We start from the raw sequence: 22797 nt of genomic DNA on the forward strand, positions 1-22797 counted from the left end.
TAAATTCAAAACATTGTACTGTTACACAAAGACATGTAATATGCTTTCTGCTTTGTAGGTGGTCTAAAAGATGCAGCAAAACAGAAACTAGATAACCGCATATGTATGCACTTTGTCAAAAATATTATTGCTTCAAAGATGCATTATCACAATAAATGCCACAGAGATTATACCTACATATTTGATGCTGAAAGAAAACGGTATGGCAGATTTCAATCACCCATTCAAGTTCAATAAAATGCGCATGACAAAGTTTGAATCTGGTAAAATTTGAATGATGTATCGTTTTTATGTATCATTCCATTCATTTGTTAAGTCTTTTCTTGTAAAATGAATCTATGGTAACCAGGTGTTACGTTTTAATTGATAATTATTGTCTTTGAGCATGAAATAAGCATACAGGTAAATTCTGTCACTGTGTGAGACTAATTGTGTGTTCAGAATGATTGTGAATAACATTAACCTGCTAACAAATCGCAATATATCAGTTTCCATGTTTCTTTTCAAATAATGATTTAGAGAACTGTGTGCTTTGGTGCCATTCCTGGGACCATCCATATATTTGGTGGGCTGAGCTGTGTTCTTATTGTTATTATGGGTTAAGGAATGGTAATGTTCACTGAATATGACTGGCTCACAAATCATATGATTTGATGTGTTATTGACATCGTAATATAATTTTCACATCCCCTTTTTCTTTGTTTAACATTGATACTCAGCAGCATGATATAGGAGAAGGAAGTAATCAGCTCCCTCAAGAATTTTGCTTAAAGATTGAACAGAAACTGTTGTCAGAAAATATCCTTATGACCATTAGGGGTGTCATCAAACTGTTTAATAAGTACAGTGACACTAAACTTGAAATTCAGTAATAAGATGATAGTTGGATATTTTGTGTGCTTGTCTCAGACTATCTTATGTGTATTATTTCAAAGGTTGCAGGTTCATCAAGTGATGACTGAGAGCCATAGGGGTTTGGGAGGGGAAATGAATTTGCACACAGTTACATTTACTGTTTTAGAAACTGGCAGATCAAGGCCAAGCTTGTGCAGAAGTACAATAACCTCACTTTTGAAAAGTCTATGAGATGCAATGAGAGGGAGATAATCTACTGCTAAGATGCGAAAATGGGTGATTTGATACAGTCAATACTGAGCGGCAGCTCCTCTGTGGAGGATTCTGGATAAGAAATAGGTGACAATCCGCCGGCATAGATATCTTTATTAGATAGCATCAACATAAGGAGCATACCTACCTCCATATCTGAGACCGATCCCAGCATAAGAATAAACTCTCGACACTCAAGCCATGCAAACATCAATGCAAAATCTGTGCAAAATCTATTGTATAATGTAATACCATCCGTTGTATGCAAATGCAAGAAAGCTGGCTGTATGAGCAACAAATAAGTATGCAAAACTGCCAAGCTACTGTGTACTGAGCTCTGTGGATGCCTTGATTGCTGAAATGCTAAAGACACAGAATCTGATGAAGATGCAAACGAGGACAGTGATGCTGAAAGTGACAGGGAATAACTCTAAGTGATATCCAATTTGTGTGAAGTTATGCTAAGTTTTTTTATTCATGTCAGGCACAGAGTTTCTATTGGAGGCTGGAAGATGATAAGGAATATAATATATTTTGCAATAACTTGTATTTTTATTGCTATTTGGTCCAGAAAATCACATATGATCATATGTTAGGTAGAGATAACTACCGCTTTATACACAATATTGGTTTTACAAAAAAAATGGGAATCAAATCCAGAGTCCCTCATCGGATTTGAAGTCTACATACTTGAGTTAGTATAAATTGAAGGGATCTTCTATCTGAAAAAGAGGTGGCTACGAATTAAAAAAACTAAGCGCTGTTTTATCTTGACTGATAGCCTATGAAAAGTGTTCTTAAATGTGTGAATTACATTCATGCTCGAGAACTCAATCATTGCAAATTCAAGGCAGTTTCAGAAGAACTTGATTCGAATTACCCAAATGTTGTGTACTTCTCTGAAGTGCATTGGTTGAGCCGAGCTAGTACACTGAAAAGATTTGGGAATCTGAGAAAGGAGACTATGGCTTTCATGGTTAACAAGCAGCAGGATGTTGCTTGTTTAACTGATGATGACTCAATAAATGACCTTGCCTTTTTAACTGACATCGCAGAACATCTTTCAGATTTGAATGTTAAACTACAAGACAATTGCCAGTTAGTAAACAAAATGTTTGAAGACATATTTTCCTTTGAAAAGAAGCTTCAACTGTGTCGGAATCAACTGAGTAAAACACAACTTACTAATTTTCCTTGTTTAACAGCCAGAAAAGCAGAACTGCCAGGAATAAATTGCTCAAAATATACTGAACAACTTGGCAAGTTGCATTCGGAATTTTCAACAAAGTTTACTGATTTTAGGAAATGTGACCTAAGTTCAAACTACTTTCTCAGCCCGTTGACATGGTACCTAAAGACAGTCCTGACCGCTATCAAATGGAGATGATAAAATTAAAATTACATGCTGATTTGAGGAGAGCATAAACTAATAATGATTTAGTAACTTTTATGAGAAATATGTATTTGGAAAGTATCAGTAGTATGTAGAGAGCAGATCTACACACGTTTGCACTTAAAGTGAGATTTTGGGTACATTTTAGCCCGAGAAGCTGGGGGCATGGTGTTGTCTGATGGAAAGTTTGGGGGGGCTAGGTGTGTGAGTGTTGGGAGCTAAGGTTATGAAGTGCTCGCTGAGTCATGCTGAGTCATGGTGTGATGAGGTGAGGTGAGTCACGCGGTGTGAGGTGAGTCACGGTTGTTTTTGATTTACGGGAACTTGTGGGGTTCCAGTAGAGGTCGCTCTTCCGGGCCGTTTTAGGGGTTGATGGGGAGCTCGGTGGCGGCGGGTTGGCGGACGGTTTGCGAGAGCGTTGGCGTTCGTACGTCTTCTCTTTCTTTGCCGTTCCCGAATGAGAATGACGTGTCTGCAATGGAATTATACGTTATTTTTAGAACTCGAATATATATTGAGTGGTAGTATGATATAGGAGATGAGCTACGGAAGGGATGGTATATAAAGTCAGTTGGAGCTCGATAATCGCGAAATTCAATTTCGCGAAATTCAATTTCGCGAAAGTTGACTATATAATATATAATGTGTAATTTCGCGAAATTCACTTTCGCGAAATTCAATTTCACGAAAGTTGACTATATAATATATATAATGTGTAATTTCGCGAAATTCACTTTCGCGAAATTCACTTTCGCGAAATTCAATTTTGCGAAAGTTGACTATATAATATATATAATGTGTAATTTCGCGAAATCCAATTTCGCGAAATTCACTTTCGCGAAATTCAATTTTGCGAAAGTTGACTATATAATATATATATAATGTGTAATTTCGCGAAATTCAATTTCACGAAAGTTGACTATATAATATATATAATGTGTAATTTCGCGAAATCCCATTTCGCGAAATTCACTTTCGCGAAATTCAATTTCGCGAAAGTTGACTATGTAATATATATATAATGTGTAATTTCGCGAAATTCAATTTCGCGAAAGTTGACTATATAATATATATAATGTGTAATTTCGCGAAATCCAATTTCGCGAAATTCACTTTCGCGAAATTCAATTTCGCGAAAGTTGACTATATAATATATATAATGTGTAACTTCGCGAAATTGAATTTCGCGAAACTCACTTTCGCGAAATTCAATTTCACGAAAGTTGACTATATAATATATATAATGTGTAATTTCGCGAAATCCAATTTCGCGAAATTCACTTTCGCGAAATTCAATTTCGCGAAAGTTGACTATATAATATATATAATGTGTAATTTCGCGAAATTGAATTTCGCGAAATTCACTTTCGCGAAATTCAATTTCGCGAAAGTTGACTATATAATATATATATAATGTGTATGATATCTACAATTAAATCAACCATACATAGAACATAATATTAACAAAATTAAGTAAAGAAGAGAACGTACAAAGTAATCCTGAGCATGATATCTACAATTAAACCAACCATACATAGAACATAATATTAACAAAGTTAAGTAAAGAGAAGGTACAAAGTAATCCTGACCATGATATCTACAACTAAACCAACTATACATAGAACATAATATTAACAAGATGAAGTAAAGAAGGGAAGGTACAAAGTAATCCTGAGCATTATATCTACAATTAAACCAACCATAAATAGAACAAAATGTTACCAAAATTAAGTAAAGAAGGGAAAGTACAAATTAATCCTGAGCATTATATCTATAACTAAACCAACCATACATAGAACATAATATTACCAAAATTAAGTAAAGAAGGGAAGGTACAAAGTAATCCTGAGCATGAAATCTACAACTAAACCACCCATACATAGAACATAATATTACCAAAATTAAGTAAAGAAGGGAAGGTACAAAGTAATCCTGAGCATGAAATCTACAACTAAACCACCCATACATAGAACATAATATTAACAAAATTAAGTAAAGAAGGGAAGGTACAAAGTAATACTGAGCATGAAATCTACAACTAAACCAACCATACATAGAACATAATATTAACAAAACTAAGTAAAGAAGGGAAGGTACAAAGTAATCCTGAACATTATATCTACATTTAAACCAACCATACATAGAACATAATATTAACAAAGTTAAGTAAAGAAGAGAAGTTACAAAGTAATCCTGAACATTATATCTACAATTAAACCAAACCTACATAGAACATAATATTAAGAAAATTAAGTAAAGAAGGGAAGATACAAAGTAATCCTGAGCATGAAATCTACAACTAAACCAACCATACATAGAATATAATATTAACAAAATTAAGTAAAGAAGAGAAGGTACAAAGTAATCCTGAGCATGAAATCTACAACTAAACCAACCATACATAGAACTCAATATTAACAAAGTTAAGTAAAGAAGGGAAGATACAAAGTAATCCTGAACATTATATCTACAATTAAACCAACCATACATAGAACATAATATTAACAAAATTAAGTAAAGAAGAGAAGGTACAAAGTAATCCTGAGCATGAAATCTACAACTAAACCAACCATACATAGAACATAATATTAACAAAATTAAGTAAAGAAGAGAAGGTACAAAGTAATCCTGAGCATGAAATCTACAACTAAACCAACCATACATAGAACTCAATATTAACAAAGTTAAGCAAAGAAGGGAAGATACAAAGTAATCCTGAACATTATATCTACAATTAAACCAACCATAAATAGAACAAAATGTTACCAAAATTAAGTAAAGAAGGGAAAGTACAAATTAATCCTGAGCATTATATATATAACTAAACCAACCATACATAGAACATAATATTACCAAAATTAAGTAAAGAAGGGAAGGTACAAAGTAATCCTGAGCATGAAATCTACAACTAAACCACCCATACATAGAACATAATATTACCAAAATTAAGTAAAGAAGGGAAGGTACAAAGTAATCCTGAGCATGAAATCTACAACTAAACCACCCATACATAGAACATAATATTAACAAAGTTAAGTAAAGAAGGGAAGGTACAAAGTAATCCTGAGCATGAAATCTACAACTAAACCAACCACACATCGAACATAATATTAACAAAGTTAAGTAAAGAAGAGAAGGTACAAAGTAATCCTGACCATGATATCTATAACTAAACCAACTATACATAGAACATAATATTAACAAAGTTAAGTAAAGAAGGGAAGGTACAAAGTAATCCTGAGCATGAAATCTACAACTAAACCAACTATACATAGAACATAATATTACCAAAATTAAGTAAAGAAGGGAAAGTACAAATTAATCCTGAGCATGAAATCTACAACTAAACCAACCATACATAGAACATAATATTACCAAAATTAAGTAAAGAAGGGAAGGTACAAAGTAATCCTGAGCATTATATCTACAACTAAACCACCCATACATAGAACATAATACTAACAAAATTAAGTAAAGAAGGGAAGGTACAAAGTAATCCTGAGCATTATATCTACAATTAAACCAACCATACATAGAACATAATATTAACAAAGTTAAGTAAGGAAGAGAAGGTACAAAGTAATCCTGACCATGATATCTATAACTAAACCAACTATACATAGAACATAATATTAACAAAATTAAGTAAAGAAGGGAAGGTACAAAGTAATACTGAGCATGAAATCTACAACTAAACCAACCATACATAGAACATAATATTAACAAAACTAAGTAAAGAAGGGAAGCGTTGTTGTTTATCCGTTTTCTTTCTTTTGGAAATGTGATCTCAAAATCAAGATTTCGACGATAGTAGAATTATGAATATCACGAACTGAAGAATACCTTTTATAGTGAACCCAAAAAGATTAGTGGCTTATCTGAGTCATAATCCTACATGCGATGAATTCTTAATTTGTTTCCTCTGCACTTTTACTTCGGATTCAGGAATTATTCATCTCCACATAGAACTCCTATATCTGAGTCAGCTCTTCTAATTATGTTACTCATAACCTGTGGTCCATTCTTTCAAATCCTCTATTACTAATGAAAAATTCAATATTAGAAAAGCTAGGTAACTCAATTTTTGTAATTATTACAGCCATATTATGGTAAGAAGTTGGTTCTTTAATTTTCCTATGAGGTCTTGGAGAAACAATAAAATTTGTCATTTCCTTTCCTTGTGATTATCTGAATCATTTTTGAAGATTACACTTGTTGACTCATTGAAGCTGGAATATTAACTAACTCTTCGGAGCGATATCTATCAATATAGTCTTGAATGGGAATCGATTGTTGTAGAACTGGAAACTAAAAAAAGTTTACTTTATTGTTACTTCGGAATTGGTCATTTTTTTTTTTCAAAAATATTGATTTGACTTCAACAATGTTGTAGTAGTTATTATGTTGTAGTAGTTATAGTTGTAGTAGTTGTAGTAGTAGTTGTAGTGTAGTCAATGTTGTAGTAGTTATGTTGTAGTAGTTATGTTGTAGTAGTAATTCTTTACACATAGGAATATTGAGTTCTTTGGATCACCATTACATCACTGTTTATTCTCATTCTCGGTATTATTCAATCATTCGGTTTCATTTAACATTATTCTGAGACATCCGTATGAAACAATAAAGTTGCATGAAGAATTGTACTTGCACTTGCTCCAAGCAGAATATCTGAGTCGATTCCATGTAGAGCACAAGACACTGAACTACTTGGGAGACTAAATGAGTCAGAGCTGATAACAAATCCAATTGATAAAATTCTGAAATAAGTATATCTTGAAGTAGTGTTCGAGATTTTGCAAATGCTCTATTCGGTTATAAGTCGAAGTTACAGATTATGAATCACCATTCATAAAATGAAGGTAGGTTTGAACAATAAGATAGACAGACTATAGGCGACATCACGTGACTTGAGGTAGGACGAGAGTTCAGTTATGGTTGTAAAGGCAAAGCCATTACGTAAACAGAAGTAGGTGCGTACGCTTGCTGATCCAATCATTAGCTGCATCCTATACATCAACAATGGTAGAGCACATGCTTTTGTTTACGTTTTGACTACAACAATACGGTGGACTGCTCGAGTCGTCATTAGTTAATAACAGAGAATGTACGTATCGCCTCTACCCTATCTATCTCATTGGAATGATGTAATTTTCCCGTTCATCAAGAAGAGACGAATCTTAAAATGGAATCCAAAACTTGAAAAACTTTTCAGTTGCTATCTATATGATGTAACCAATGACAAAAGCTGAACGACAAACGAATTGAATATTTTCGAATAATTACAAAAAAAATTCACTCATTCAAATATTCCCCCAACTAATCCAAATAACACCAGAATCTACTCGCATCACATTCTAACTGATATCTTCAAAATATGGAAAAGACTGTGAAGTGATATATAATACACAATCTTTCGATAAAATCATGACAAAATACTTTTGGTAAAGAGAACCCTGTTATCATTCATCAATCTTTGAGAGAATAAATGATACATACTACATTTATTCAAAACAATACATATATTCATTTTCTTTATATTCTCTTCAAAACGAATACTTACCTATACCTACCTTAGTACAATTCCTCCATCTGTCCATTGGGCCTTCTTTTTTTTTGCTCATCCCTCTATTTACTGGGCAAGAGACTGTTATGGAATGGTTAAGCCAAACCAAACAGGAGAATTCCATAGGCAAGCCTAGGAAAACACTCAGGTCGATTGCCAAGGCGCTTGTCCACACGACAGCCTGAACACAGCGACACTCAACGAACTTAATCGCGAGTAGCCGGCTAACAGAATTCTAGCTGAAGCATACAAGCCTTATGGTATCAACGCTCGATTGCCCCAAAATCTCAATCTGTATATAAGTAGGCATCAGGAGCAGGACTAATTAAGTGATGAAAAGGAAAATTACACTGAGCAAGCTTCTTATACAGAGTATTGAAAAATAGTGGCGTATCCAACAGAATCAATGAAGCGAAAATAGTAAACAGATTTTCGCGAAATTGAATTTCGCGAAAGTGAATTTCGCGAAATTACACATTATATATATATTATATAGTCAACTTTCGCGAAATTCAATTTCGCGAAAGTGAATTTCGCGAAATTACCCATTATATATATTATATAGTCAACTTTCGCGAAAGTGAATTTCGCGAAATTGGATTTTGCGAAATTACACATTATATATATTATATAGTCAACTTTCGCGAAATTGAATTTCGCGAAAGTGAATTTCGCGAAATTGGATTTCGCGAAATTACACATTATATATTATATAGTCAACTTTCGCTAAATTGGAATTCGCGAAAGTGAATTTCGCGAAATTACACATTATATATTATATAGTCAACTTTCGCGAAATTGAATTTCGCAAAAATTACACATTATATATATATTATATAGTCAACTTTCGCGAAATTGAATTTCGCGAAAGTGAATTTCGCGAAATTGAATTTCGCGAAATCTGTTTATATATATCATTAGGTCACAAAATTAATGAACCACGTCAACACTTCTACTTGTTATAAAACCTTCGATCGAATATGCCTTTTCAATTCAGTTCATAACTTCACAATGAGTACCAGAGACAACAGAAAAAGGATATTTCAAGAACGATTACAATGTGCAGATAAATGTGTGAAGCGATGGGGTTACTGCTCTCATGGAATGGAAATAAGCGACCGGAATCGAAAAGCTTGTCGATTTCTCTTACGTGAAAAGTTCTATCAAGATCTCAACGAAAGATTACGGTTTACAGTAAGTACTACAAATTCAATCTAGATGTTATGTAGGAATGTTACAATGTATCTTCTCTTCTGAGTAGTAACTATGTGTTCTAGGCTGATTGTATTCATCGTAATTGCAAACTCCAATATCTTAGCAAAGTGTATGTTATATCCCTACTCAGATTAAAACAGATGAATTTGGTTCTTCTGAGTTAATTGAATGAGATGGTTTGAATGTATATTGTAGTCTGACTGTAATCAATGCTATTGTAGATTCCCATATCTCACCAGCAAAATGGATATATCCCTAAACATAGTCAGAAAAGGATGGAAGAATTTGCTTCTTCAGTAAGTATTACATGTATTTATTTCCTTAGTTCAACTGAATGAACTAATTTGTCTGAATGTTTTAGTTTTACTATAAGTCCTATTTTGTCATAGTCTGTCTGTATGTCCTATTGGGATATTCTTTCAGAAAATACAACTTTTCGAGACTCGTCATCTCAAGGAGTTCAAAGCACCATCTATTTTCTACTATCACAATGTTGGAACAAGTGAATACAAAGATGCTGAAGGCAAGGTAAATGTGGTACCAACTGTAGCATTTTCAACCAAAGTTGATGGAGAGGAAGTTCAAGCAACTTTAACGATGCCTTCGAGATATGCCCTTTCGTTGAAGGAAAATTATCCGGGTATCATTATATACAAGGGACTAGTAACATCTCACAATACTCGCGAATACCACGATGTAGTAGTCATGGGACATGAAGAAGCAAGCAGATTTTACGAGAGTTCGGCACAATGCAAAAAGGATTCTGCTATCATAGATATTTCCGATGACGATGAGTGATTGATAAACATCTCGATACAAACTTCGTTTTAAAGATTGTACATGAACATTTTCTTATATATATATTCAATGTTTCATTTATACTATATTATCTTTATTGCGACCTATCTACTTGAACATTTTCATATATTTCAAGTTAAACATAAACTATTTTATTTTTATTGAAACAAAATGATGATGGAAATAATGAATAATACATATAACGATGCCTTCGAGATATGCCCTTTCGTTGAAGGAAAATTATCCGGGTATCATTATATACAAGGGACTAGTAACATCTCACAATACTCGCGAATACTACGATGTAGTAGTCATGGGACATAAAGAAGCAAGCAGATTTTACGAGAGTTCGGCACAATGCAAAAAGGATTCTGCTATCAGAGATATTTCCGATGACGATGAGTGATTGATAAACATCTCGATACAAACTTCGTTTTAAAGATTGTACATGAACATTTTCTTATATATATATTCAATGTTTCATTTATACTATATTATCTTTATTGTGACCTATCTACTTGAACATTTTCATATATTTCAAGTTAAACATAAACTATTTTATTTTTATTGAAACAAAATGATGATGGAAATAATGAATAATACATATAAATATATCTTTTAAAGTGAATGATTTTGTAATAAAACTGATCTTTCATTCAACATATTAATTTCTCCAACAAATTTCAATCTTACATATATACAAAAAAAAACCGAAAATAATTTCCTTAAAATTCTTAACCATTCAAGAGCTTCAACATTACAAAAACATCAAATCTTCAAAAAATAACTTTGTACATAAACACTTTCTCATATATATTCAATGTTTCAAATATATAACAATCTCCGGAAAATCAACCCCTCGGTGTCCCAGATATTAACCCCCTCACTCATCCGGTAATCTCTCGCTCTCCTCGATAATCCGCGAGATCCACTCCGGAAAACCAACCAGCCCTCGATGTCCCAGATATTCACCCCCCCCACTAATCCACCGATAATCCGCGACGATTCGGCCGACTAATCCGCAACGATTCCCCCGACTAATCCCGCGATAATCCACGTTTAATCGGATGACTCATCCCCCACTAATCGGATGACTCATCCACAGATAATCCGCCGATTACGCCGGGAGCGGATCCATACCCCCTCAAATTCAACCCCCTACTCTACACCACAATTTCCCCCCAAACCCCAACATCTCATTCAACTCCACGCAATTCAATCTACACCCCTAGCCAATTTAATTCGCAACCCCCTTTTTCTATCCCCCCGCTGGATCCGTCACTTTTTTGTGTAGATCTGCTCTCTACATACTACTAGTATCCAAATCTAGAGCTGCATGCTAAAAACATGTTATTACTTTTCGGCAGTACATTTTGTTGCGAAGTTTTTTTTTCAAAAATGAAATTTACTAAAGACAGGTACCGAAGTCAACTCAACGATGAACACTTGACCAGTCAACTTCGAGTGGCTACTACATCGGTAAAACCGGACATTGAAAAGTTATGTAAAAACGTACAGCACCAATTTTCACACTAATTATCCGATCTGCACTTTATTTTTTGTCTCAATTTCTTGTTCCAATATTACAGATTCTTGCTAATAATAGTTTGTATTTATTGTTTGCAAAAATGTAATTTCTTATATTACAATATTTTCTCAGTCTCCTCAACTCGACACACGATTTTCCATAAGATTACATTATTATGGGTTGCTGGCCTTTCGTGTTGTTCAAATATTGAAAAGTGGCCCTCAAGAGAAACATGTTTCGCACCCCTGGTCTAGGCAAATGTAACTCTATCGGTGAACTTCTACTTGCTTTCTGCTCAGAGCATAAATTAATCAAACACAAGGGTCATCATAAGACATCATGGATGCGTCAAAAATCCAAACATTGGCAACTACTAGATTGTGATTACAAAACAAGTAGACCGGAGATGTGTTTAGACATATGTGTTCATAGAGGTACATACTGATGTGCAGACTGCAACACAGTCTATTCCATAATAACAGTCGCAATACAAACAAAACTTGGAGAGATCCATCCAAAACCACCAAAGAACCTAAAAGTTGGAAAGCCAAAAGACAGCAAGATTCGAGAAAGGCTAGAGGAGAAAATAAATAAAAGTTACATAAGATAATAAGAGGTCACTAAACGATGTCGGAATTTAAAGACTAAGACTTTAAACCCAGCAAATGAGGTACTAGGCAAATTGTTCGAGAGACACCAAGATTGGTTCAGAGAGGACGATGTGAAGCTAAACTAGCAACTTGAAGAGAGAAATGTTGCATGAAGTCTGTATTTGTCAAGTTGCGCAAGAGCGAACCACGGCAAAACCTTTAATAGTAATGAATAAACTCCAGCAATACATTACATAGCTAAAACCACCTTTATCAGAAAACGAAGCCTACCATCTACTGCCCATTGCAGAAATATAAAGAAATCTTTCTATGGTCTAGAAGAGAAGTATTTTTTCTCACCCAAAGAAGAAAGGAACACTCCAGCTAAAAACATTTGGTAGAAAAACTGTCCCGTAGAATAAAAATTACTGTCCAAAACACAGTATGGATTTTGCGAGGGGTCAATGATATTGACAAGGATTGGTCACGGCCATCATGTGGGTGGGGTTTGTTGATCGAGCTCGGTTGAGATTGCACTAGCCTGGGTTTCGCGACTAACACAATTCTCGCGGGGCGGATGCGTTTTCTTGCTAGGTTTTTGGGTCTAGGTATTTATTGCAGATATGCGTTGATTGCGGATAACAAACCACGAATTAGCAAACCATTAAATCCTACAGCGTAGGGGTAGTACCTAACCAATAAAATGAATCCATGAAAAATAAAACATTTCAAATTACTTATTTTTACAAATTTTGAGATTGGTAGAGGTCTAAGTATATGCTTAAAGGTAAATATAATTTACCCGAATTCACCAGAACAACAGCCTTTTTTTCCTAGTTTTTGATTATTATTTTGCCACCCCTATAATAACATGACAAATGACATTGTTTGACCTGGCCAATAAGAGGGTACAGCAGGCAAAGCTATGTAGTGTAATTTTCATACTCAAAATGTAAATCTAAAACCAAATGTGGGCCATTTCACAATGGCGACTATTAATATCTTGAATGCTTGTGAATAGCAACTGACTGATCATAACTGTGACAATATTGGGCAACTATATTTAATTGATAACAAAATGAAACCAACAGCTCAGTAAAATAACTATCATTGCTAACAATATTTGTAAATTTGTAAATAATTATAAGGTGCCTTATTTGGCATATTTCTTTGTTCTGGTGCCATGTTTGGGTTCTTCCCATCAGAGCTCAACATGTTCATAACCCAACCCCGACCTTGCCCACATGATGACCGTGATCATTCCTGTAGGAGAGGGGTTTATACTAATGGAGGGACATAGTACAATATTTAGAGTGTTTGGCCTCAATAGATATAGAACAAACGCCTAGAACATGTCATGCCTTTTCATTCTGTTTTCAATGACTTCACCCAAGGCCTTTGATGCGGTCTCAATACAAGGTCGCCAGATGGTATTGAAAAAGTTAGGCTGCACTGACAAGATGATAAAACCGATAAGATCCATGCATATTATGAAGAAATGCAGGCATAAGTGGCCAAGGTGAATCCTGCTTCAGAGATTTACTCACCCACTCTTGGCACGTATTCTTCATCTGAAGCAAAATAGAACTTCAACAAATTTTCAAGGAGGTGAAGCGCAAAAGAAGAGGAGTTATCAGAAGGAATTGCTGACACGAAGCGCTGCGAGGCGTCTATGCAGTACATTAGAAATAACACACTTGAATGACAGTTCAACCTGATGTTACTATGCCACCATCAACATTGTTCGAACAAAAATTAGACAAACATTTGGGAGGCAAGTTTCAAAAATTGACCCAGCAATGAAACAGATCTGGCTGCTGACCAAAAACTTTTTATGTCTAGTTTATGACGAGATGAGTGAACAGAGTCAACCCACCAAACAAATCAACCTATGAAAGGAAAACAAGATATGTGTATCCATACTTATAAAGTTAAGGAAGTTTCTATCATCAGTGCTTATAATCATGATTGAGTGATAAGGTTTATAATAAGCTGATTGTGACAATAACAATAGTTTTAGATAAAAAACAACCTGATAGATACAGCACACAACTGTGATAGTTCACAATGAGAGTAACTCTATGTCTATATCATTGTTATGTATCCGGGTGACTCAAATTATAGAATATTTTACTGATTGATGGTTTAGACAAAAGCATACATGCCTAAGCCTGCTCATACGCTAAAGAGCTCAACGTACTGATGCGTTTAAACCTTACCGTTTCTGGATTCCACATTCCTTTGGGATTCCTGCATAAAAGACACAACTCTTTAGAAGGAAACTGAATTTTAGGATACACGGGTTTTTCACTGGTCTTTCCAGCCAACCTTTTATTTGCCTGACTGTATAATAAAATGTAGATGATTAGACACTTTGTGTTGATACACAAAGGGATCAAAGCAAAACCGAAAGCGCTACAAACCAAACTACGGAGTATCCAGTTAAGCTAAAGCTAAATCTCTACTTACTTATCTTAACACAAAATGAAAAATGCTACCAACCAATAGGTAGCAAAACAGAAGGATCTGGAAATGATTATTGCTGGAAAAACCTACTCTTGCAAATGTAAATTAATACGAGCACTAAATGCCTCACTCTTCCTTAAATACTCAAAATAAACTCAATAAATCAATATCTAGTACAAATATGATGTTTGAACCAAACGATCCCTGATATAGAAGATAGATAGAAGCAAATCTCACCCTGTTATGAACATCCCAGAGCCATAGAGCGCACACACTGTTAGACTTTCCCTTCAGTTTAGGAATTTCAACAGCCATCTGAGCAAAGTTGATCCTGCAGTCAGCGCAGGTAAAGAAGGGTGCCACATAACCACGTATGGACTTGAGTGCCTCATAGCAAACATCTTCAGTTTTCCTTATCTTCTCATCTTTTCTAGCAGCTGCTGATGCTACACAAAGCTACATACAGTCAAACCTTGACTTATGTACAAAGCATCTCAATATACAAGCGTTGTGATTTATGAGCCATGATTCAAGCCGAGTTTTTTGTTTGCCATTTCGTCAAGTTTGAGATACCAGCCAAGCTTCTTTTAAAAAGCTGTCATGACATATAAGAAGTGAAAGCCAATTAAGGACTGCTATATGTCACGAGTTTATTCTGCATCAAGTATAAAATATTCTGCATCCTTCGTATCATATAAGACAGAATGGGAACAGTTTAAAAGGCAGGAAAAAGCAAATCTCATTAGATACGTTTTCGTTCAAAAAACCTAAAAGTGAAACAGATGAGAATATAACTAACAATAAGAGTGATGATTAAATAAACAATGTTAAGTTTAAGTTGAAAGTTCACAAAACAGATTATTGTCTTGCAAATACATGATTTCTTGTATTCGTTGAAAAACATGAAATTAATTCATATCATTGTTGATTTTGTCACCAAGTGTGCCCTTCATGTTTAAAGTTGAGAAAATGCTCTGCTTCAGCCACCGCCACTACTATTGGCTGTAATAATCCGTTGCTAAAGTTAGACAGCTAAATTATATCCTTCTTTGACAGAGTAACAATTTTTCTTTGCGTTTATCATGTACTGTTAGATGATAATTAATTATTTATTATTTAAAAAACCTGATTATTTCCCTAAATTACAGATTTCATTTTTTCAGGTCAGAAATTAACTTGATATCAGTGATTGTAAATGGGATTAATTCGATTGACATTCAAGTTGATTGACGTACGTGTTTGATCACAGCATGAATTAAATTCACACTTAGAGGTTCAACTGTATTGTTTACAGAAAGAATACTGACCCTTTCACTTTGCATATCATCAGATAAAATAGCATTTTGAATTAAATATTTTATCAGTATTTTCATTAGACTAAGAATCATTAATATAGTAAAATAACAAATAATAGAAGAGGAATTGCGTCATCACAATATTGTGCTGGTTACTCCAAATTTAATGTAGCCAGGTCTAATAAATCACATACCTGCATTTACAGTTAATGTGTGAAAAAGGGTCCACAAGGTACAAGGAAACCCTCTGAATTTAGCTTGACTGCCCCGACATAGCAACAACTTTGCATGAGACTCCATAGCAATAAGAAGACCACTAGCCTGTAAATACTTATTTATATGTGTATTTGTTAGAAAACAGTTTAATTACAAAGTACTGACTAAATTTCTGTATAATACAAGTTCTGTGCAGAAGGGCAATAACAATATGAATTTTTACTATAATAGGAGCCATATCTGTCTATCCGAAGCTACGCTTACAACTTTAAAAAATAAATGCATCAAATGAGAATTCAACTCAGATATTTGGGTTTGCTTACCGACACTCTACCCACTGCATCACTCAGCTAGCTTCTCACTTACCAGAATGATTATGTGCATAGCTATTACATATGATGATCTCTCTTGACCCACAGAACTCCAGAGTACTAGTAATAACAAAAAATACTGTCATTGAATAATACTAGAATAATTGTGCACATAGTTATTACACATGACAATCTCTCATGGCACACAAAGCTCCAGAGTACTAGCTGTAATAAAATATACTGGCATTAAATAATACTAGAATAATCGTGCACAGAGTTATTACACATGACAATTTCTCATGGTACACAGAACTTCAGAATACTAGCCATAATAAAACATACTGGCATTAAATAATAGTAGAACAATTGTGCACGTTGTTATTAAATATGACAATTTCTCATGGCACACAGAACTCCAGAATGCTAGCCATAATAACATATACTGGCATTGAATAATAATAGAATAATTGTGCACATAGTTATTGCACATGATGATCTCTCATGACCCACAGAACTGCCAGAGTACTAGTAATAATTATACTTCATAACTGTAGCACTTGAGCATTATTTAGGCTTATGATTTTCATCAGCCACACACAGAGATCCCAAAGTCCCAATCTCATAAGGATTGAGTAATAAAAAAAAACTTGGTTTGGCAACAATAACTGTGGCCGAATGCCGCCACCTAATAAGATAGAAGATGAAAAGAGAGTGACCAGAAGTTGAGGAAATTCTTTCATTAGGAAAGGGAGTTGAGGTGATAGAGGACATAAATGATTCTGATATGAGGTATTTATTTAAGCCGGTGCAAGGGTGCTGGTTTTTGTTAGCCGCTAACAATAAGCTTTTACATTGAAAGCATCTCAGAGTGTTCCTAAATTAGCTCATTCAAGAGAATAAACATAACTATTCTCTAGTTAATTATTTTAACTTTTGTTAGTCACAACTAGTCTAGTTAGTTCATGTTTATGCTGTACTACAGAGAGCTGGAGTAGAATACTGGAAGAGTCTAATGAATTATAGAGAAGTATCTGTCACACCTGAAGATGGTCAGACCAGATGCTGTTTGAGATTGGTCCATGTAACTCGGCTATAAATAAATATAGGTGGTGTATTCCTTCAGATATTAACTCATTGTTTTCAAGGAAAAACTGAAAGAACAGCATTGGTTTCCCACAGTGCGATAAATCATAAATATACAGTGACAGAAAATGTAAAAGATTTAATCGATGTCATGCTATAGTAGACTCTGTGTTACATCTGTGTGGTTATCTCTATCCTTTTGTGGTATTGTTGTGTACAGCCTGCAAGAATACATTTCGAATAAAAAGTACAGTCGCACATGAATAACCCAAACTTAATGGGACCGAGTGAAAGTGTTTGGTCTATCAGAGCACACAAGTTAACCATGCATTGTCATGAGTGCATGTGTGTGTGCGTGTGTGTACATGCGTGCGTGCGTGTGTGCATGTGTGTGTGTGTGTGTGTGCATGATTTATTTCATCAAATGTATAGTACATACAATTACATACACACGAACAAGAAAACAAAGAAAAGTTTCAAACAATTGTATATCAAGAATAAACAGAAGCAGAGATTATGGGGCCAGTGCGAAATAGCCGAGCTAACCACTCGCAGGCATGAATCGATCGGAGTATTTACCAGTTGATATATGTATATACGACAACAAGATAGAAATATAGCAGTAATCTATTTGTGGTAATTTAAGACCACTGCAACATTTGAGATTATGACCTGCAAGAATAAATTTATGATCTAACATATTTGCCTTTAAAATAAAACTGATAACACTTGAAGCAGGATTTGTTTTTATTGCATTTCAGGAAAAAAACACAGGCTAAAAATATAACAGTAACTGCAAAATTATTCATAATTCCACAAAGGCAGCCATTTATGCAGATGTTACAATCTACTTCTACCATGCAAAACCTCATGACTTGGAGTCACGTTGAAAGTGATGTTTTATTCTAACCTCTCAGGCTTGGCTGGTCAGACAGATGGAAAAACATTACTTTTTATTATGGTAAATATAGTTTTTGCATTATTCCATTTTAGACCATTTTTTCTTTTCAGAATAGATCTTGATGTATGGAAGAAGGGAAAAAATGGATTTAAATTACCACGGAAATTAGAACTTTCTTCAGCTTAACAAAAATAGTTATAATTGTGAACCCTGAACCAGGAGAAGATGATTAGTTGACAGACAAAAGTTGTAGACACATTCAATAGTGGCACAGCTACTGTACAGTCATTAAATTGAAGAGGTAAGTTCATTTTAACTACATGTATTCCCATTATTATCACCTGGGTGATAATCATTGCAAAGTTCATCGTTCACTCAATCAAAAAGCAAAAATTTATCCAGAGGAAATGAAGTTTCAGTTCCTTAATCAACAATAATAAAACAAAGCAGTGCTCAAGGTTAATAAATAAACACATGAATGACATTGTTAAATATTCTGCTACTCAGGATATCACACCTAATAGTGATGCACTTGTGAAGGTAATAAGATGCCATGTTAAAGAAACAGGCAGTAGCAGATAGACTACAGGAGTGTAGTGAGAGAGAAAAAAGGGGCAGATGATATGATACTGTTTACACTCACGAATAGCAAACATTAAAAACCAGATTGATTTGTTTTAACACAAAAGGCAGTTAATATTTTAGAGTATATCCTTAGCTTCAGCAAATTATTTTATTTATTTATTTTTATTTCAAAGTAGTATGACAGTAAGGGTTACACTATTTTAATAGTACTGCACTTGTGAAGGTAATAATATGACAAGTTTAAGGAGCAAGTAGTAGCAGGTAGATCACTGGAGTGTAGTAAGATAATAAAAGGGGTGATGATATGAAATTTGTTTACACTCGTAAATAGCGAGCAATAAAAATATGATTGAGTACCTAGATGAGTACAATATTCGTACCTGGTAGGCTTTTGACCACTGAGAGCAGGTGAGCTAAAATGTGTCTATCAACAGTATTATAGCAGAGAAAGCGATGCTTGTTATAACGTAACTGGTGTAAAAAGCAACAACAATATGCATATTAAAGAAGAATAATAATGAAAGTTATCAGCTATTTCACTCTGATTCAGGGTTGTCTCACCTTGTTAGTGGGTGACCTACAGTCAAACCTCAGTATTCAACAACAAGGTACTGTGCTGAGTATCTGCATCAACTCACACCCAACTGTGCTCGTACCCAGTATGAATAAATGAACAAATATTGAAACAGTTGCTATGTAGCTTCAATATTCAATTGTTCTTGTGATTATTTTATCAACAAATTCCTGGTCTACTGGTTGTTTCAATCAATGTTGGATTGCTGGTCTTCTTTTTCTAGCTGTATCCCCGGTTGTTAGCGGTCTACAAAGCGCCAAACAAGGAGCTCAAGGCCAGATATCCGGCATAACGAGACAAGCTGTACGTGACCGACAGGCAGCTGTGCAATCTAATCCTGATGCTGGCTGGACTGAGGTTATTGTTGACCTGGTTGAGGGTGAGAGCTATGAGCTTGCTGATGATGTGCCAGATTTTACAGTGCAGCAGCCTGGTTTCACAAACACACCTGATGATCGTGTTACCCCTCTCCAATTTTTCGAACCATTAATCACAACCGCATTCATTTCAATTATAGTTAGAGAGACAATTAGGTACTGAACTATGATAAAACTGTTACAAACTTCATGGATCTTCAGTTGCAAAATTTTCAGTCAATTTATTGATAATGACTTGAATTACATGAGTCTTTGGGGTTGTCATTCAGAAAATTTCATCTCTGGCTCAATCATGGCATGAATTGATTTTACCTTTAATTCCTTTTAGTTAGCATACATTTGAGCTACATAATTTTTATCATGTAGGTATGCAACAGGGTCTGCAGCTTCACTAGGCTCACTGAAACCTGACACTCGGTTTCGTCACTGGAAAGACCATACTGCTGAGGAGATGAAAAGGTACACTGCACTCGAAATAAACATGAGAATAGTGAAAAAAAACCACCTATGACTACTGGAGAAAATAGTTCCCTAACATGAACACACCATTATTTTGTTAAGCGACCTCACATCAAATTTACATTTGTATTTTAGTTACGCTACGAAATTACGCAGATATTTATAAAAGAAAATATTTATAACACATGTCATGAATTGAATGTGAATTGGAGCCTACAGGCAGTTGTGGTATTTACACGTATATCTGCATAGTGCAGTTTTTTTCAAATAGATGATCAAGTTTGTGTGAAAGCTGAGTGAAACTTGACACAAAATTATACGTCAACAAACCTGTAGAATTTAGAAAAACAGTGTGCTATCTGAAACGATGTTACAAACATGGAGAGTTTTCAATAGAAATAAAATCATTATTGCTGTAGGAGAAAAAATTGCTTAGGTGCTCATGTAAACATGAATTTAGTTCATTTAACATGTGCATGCAATATTTCGAATTTTGAAGGTCAACTTTGCACGCATCTTAGTGTCTATGTTAAACTAGAAATTCAATTTTCATCTATAACTGCATGCAAACATACACATAATGGTTCTGTATGCTCATAGTATTTCTTTCAGGAATACGATGAGCTATAGCTGGTTTGTCCTAATTCATAGATTCTTTCATCTATGCAACAATTAACGGCAACCTCGACAAGGAGATCAAGGCCTTGATTTCTGGTACTAGATGTGAAATCTTCTCAACCCAGTCAATCATTCCTTCAAGCAATATTTTTGTTCCTATCAGCTTGCTTCTATTGATGAGAGCATAGTAGGCATGGACAGCGGAAACATTTATATCCACTAAAAATCATAAATCATAAATCTCCCAAACAATCACTTTGCTCGTGTTTGGTCGTGGAAATATTTGTCAAATAAGCACCACTCAAGATTGGCCAAAAAGAAATTCCAGCTGGGCGATAGTAAGGCAGGCTATGTGATGCACATAGAGCTTTATTCCTCCAAGCGTTTGACCATCAATCTGAAGAGGGGCAAGCGATTGCAGTTTTCAAACAAAAAATGTCTAGTTGTAACATGTATAATAAAGGCTATCATATGGTAACCGATAATTGTTGCACAAAGCCTTCACTCGCAGAAGATCTGTTTGCCCAAGGTACTATGCTGTTTGACTGTTCGACAAAACTCTCAAAGCTACCCGAAATCATTAGGTGATGCCTGCCTACAATTCCAAGACTCAAAGTATATGAAGGGTGGCTCTGGCATTATCTTAGCTTGTGCTTATTGTGATAAGCTATCCAAGCGCAAGCCTGTGTTGCTGCTTTCTACTGGCACAAAACCCGTCACCCATCGTACTTCTCGCAGGGCTCGTGATCAGAAAAAACCTGCCATAGTTTTGCTTTACGATAAAGGTATGGGTGGTGTAGACATAAGCAATAAGAAAGTTTATCATATTGCAGCCGAACGTGCAACAAAAACATATTGGGTGAAAGTTGCCTAAAACTTGATAGACATAGCGCTTCGTAACAGCCACAAACTTTTTAAGCTGAAAAACCCTGACACTAAAATGAACATCACCGGCTAGGTGTTTGAAATAGGGATGCCATTAGCGGGCCCTTAGTTGATAACGAAAAAGAACAGGACACTGTTGATGGCCATGAACTAACTCAGGTTCTCGAAAAATGGGAAAACGATTGTGTTGTGTGTTCTAATCGGTCTGCCAACATTCGCAAGCCTTCCCGGGCGTCATGTGCATCATGCAAAATGAGCTGCCATTCAGGCTGCTATGAGAACCTCAATTGTAAACTCTAATTACTTTAATTAGTATTATTCATACTAATATTGTATTAATTAATATCAATTTATTGTAATTCTCTGTTTGTGTTCATCTAGTTTAGTCTGCATAATCAAATATTGCTAGTTTATATTTTCTCCTTAATTTTCCGTTCATCGGTTGAAAATAAAACTGCAATAAAAGGAAAAAATAATGAAGTTAACCCTCAGAAATTTGGTGCAGATATTTTTCAAACTTATTCTCACATGATTCTGTAACAAGATCTCCAACAGAAGGGCAGTACATTGGTCTACAACTCCTGTAACTCAGGAAATATTTTAAGAAATCATCTCACTATGATGTATGGTCAAATATAGTGTATCTAATGAACATTTACAACCCAAATTTTGGTCTAGTCCGATTCTTCACTTTGTCAGCTTTCAGAAAATGCATGCATTGTCAAAGTGTAATTGACAACAATTTGAATTATTGGGATTATAGCCACTTGCCTCCATTATCCCTAAAATAGATGGTCATTTGAGAAACTTTCATGGTCGGTATTTGGGTTAAA

General features: G+C 34.8%; 1 protein-coding gene and 2 long non-coding RNA genes across 3 annotated transcripts in view; 2 read left to right on the top strand and 1 right to left on the bottom strand.

The window, feature by feature from the left end:
* Window positions 1-22797, top strand: part of LOC137398368 (integrin-linked protein kinase-like) — a 229753-nt gene that overhangs the window by 61954 nt on the left and 145002 nt on the right. The gene's annotated exons all lie outside the window — the stretch shown is intronic.
* Window positions 1-22797, bottom strand: part of LOC137398936 (uncharacterized) — a 90416-nt gene that overhangs the window by 50658 nt on the left and 16961 nt on the right. The gene's annotated exons all lie outside the window — the stretch shown is intronic.
* Window positions 9114-9749, top strand: LOC137398459 (uncharacterized). Its single transcript, XR_010978935.1, has 3 exons — window positions 9114-9257; window positions 9500-9574; window positions 9702-9749. It is a non-coding gene; the product is annotated as an uncharacterized lncRNA (long non-coding RNA).

This window comes from Watersipora subatra, chromosome 6, assembly GCF_963576615.1.
Source record: "Watersipora subatra chromosome 6, tzWatSuba1.1, whole genome shotgun sequence".
In the NCBI taxonomy this organism is placed as follows: Eukaryota; Metazoa; Bryozoa; class Gymnolaemata; order Cheilostomatida; family Watersiporidae; genus Watersipora; species Watersipora subatra.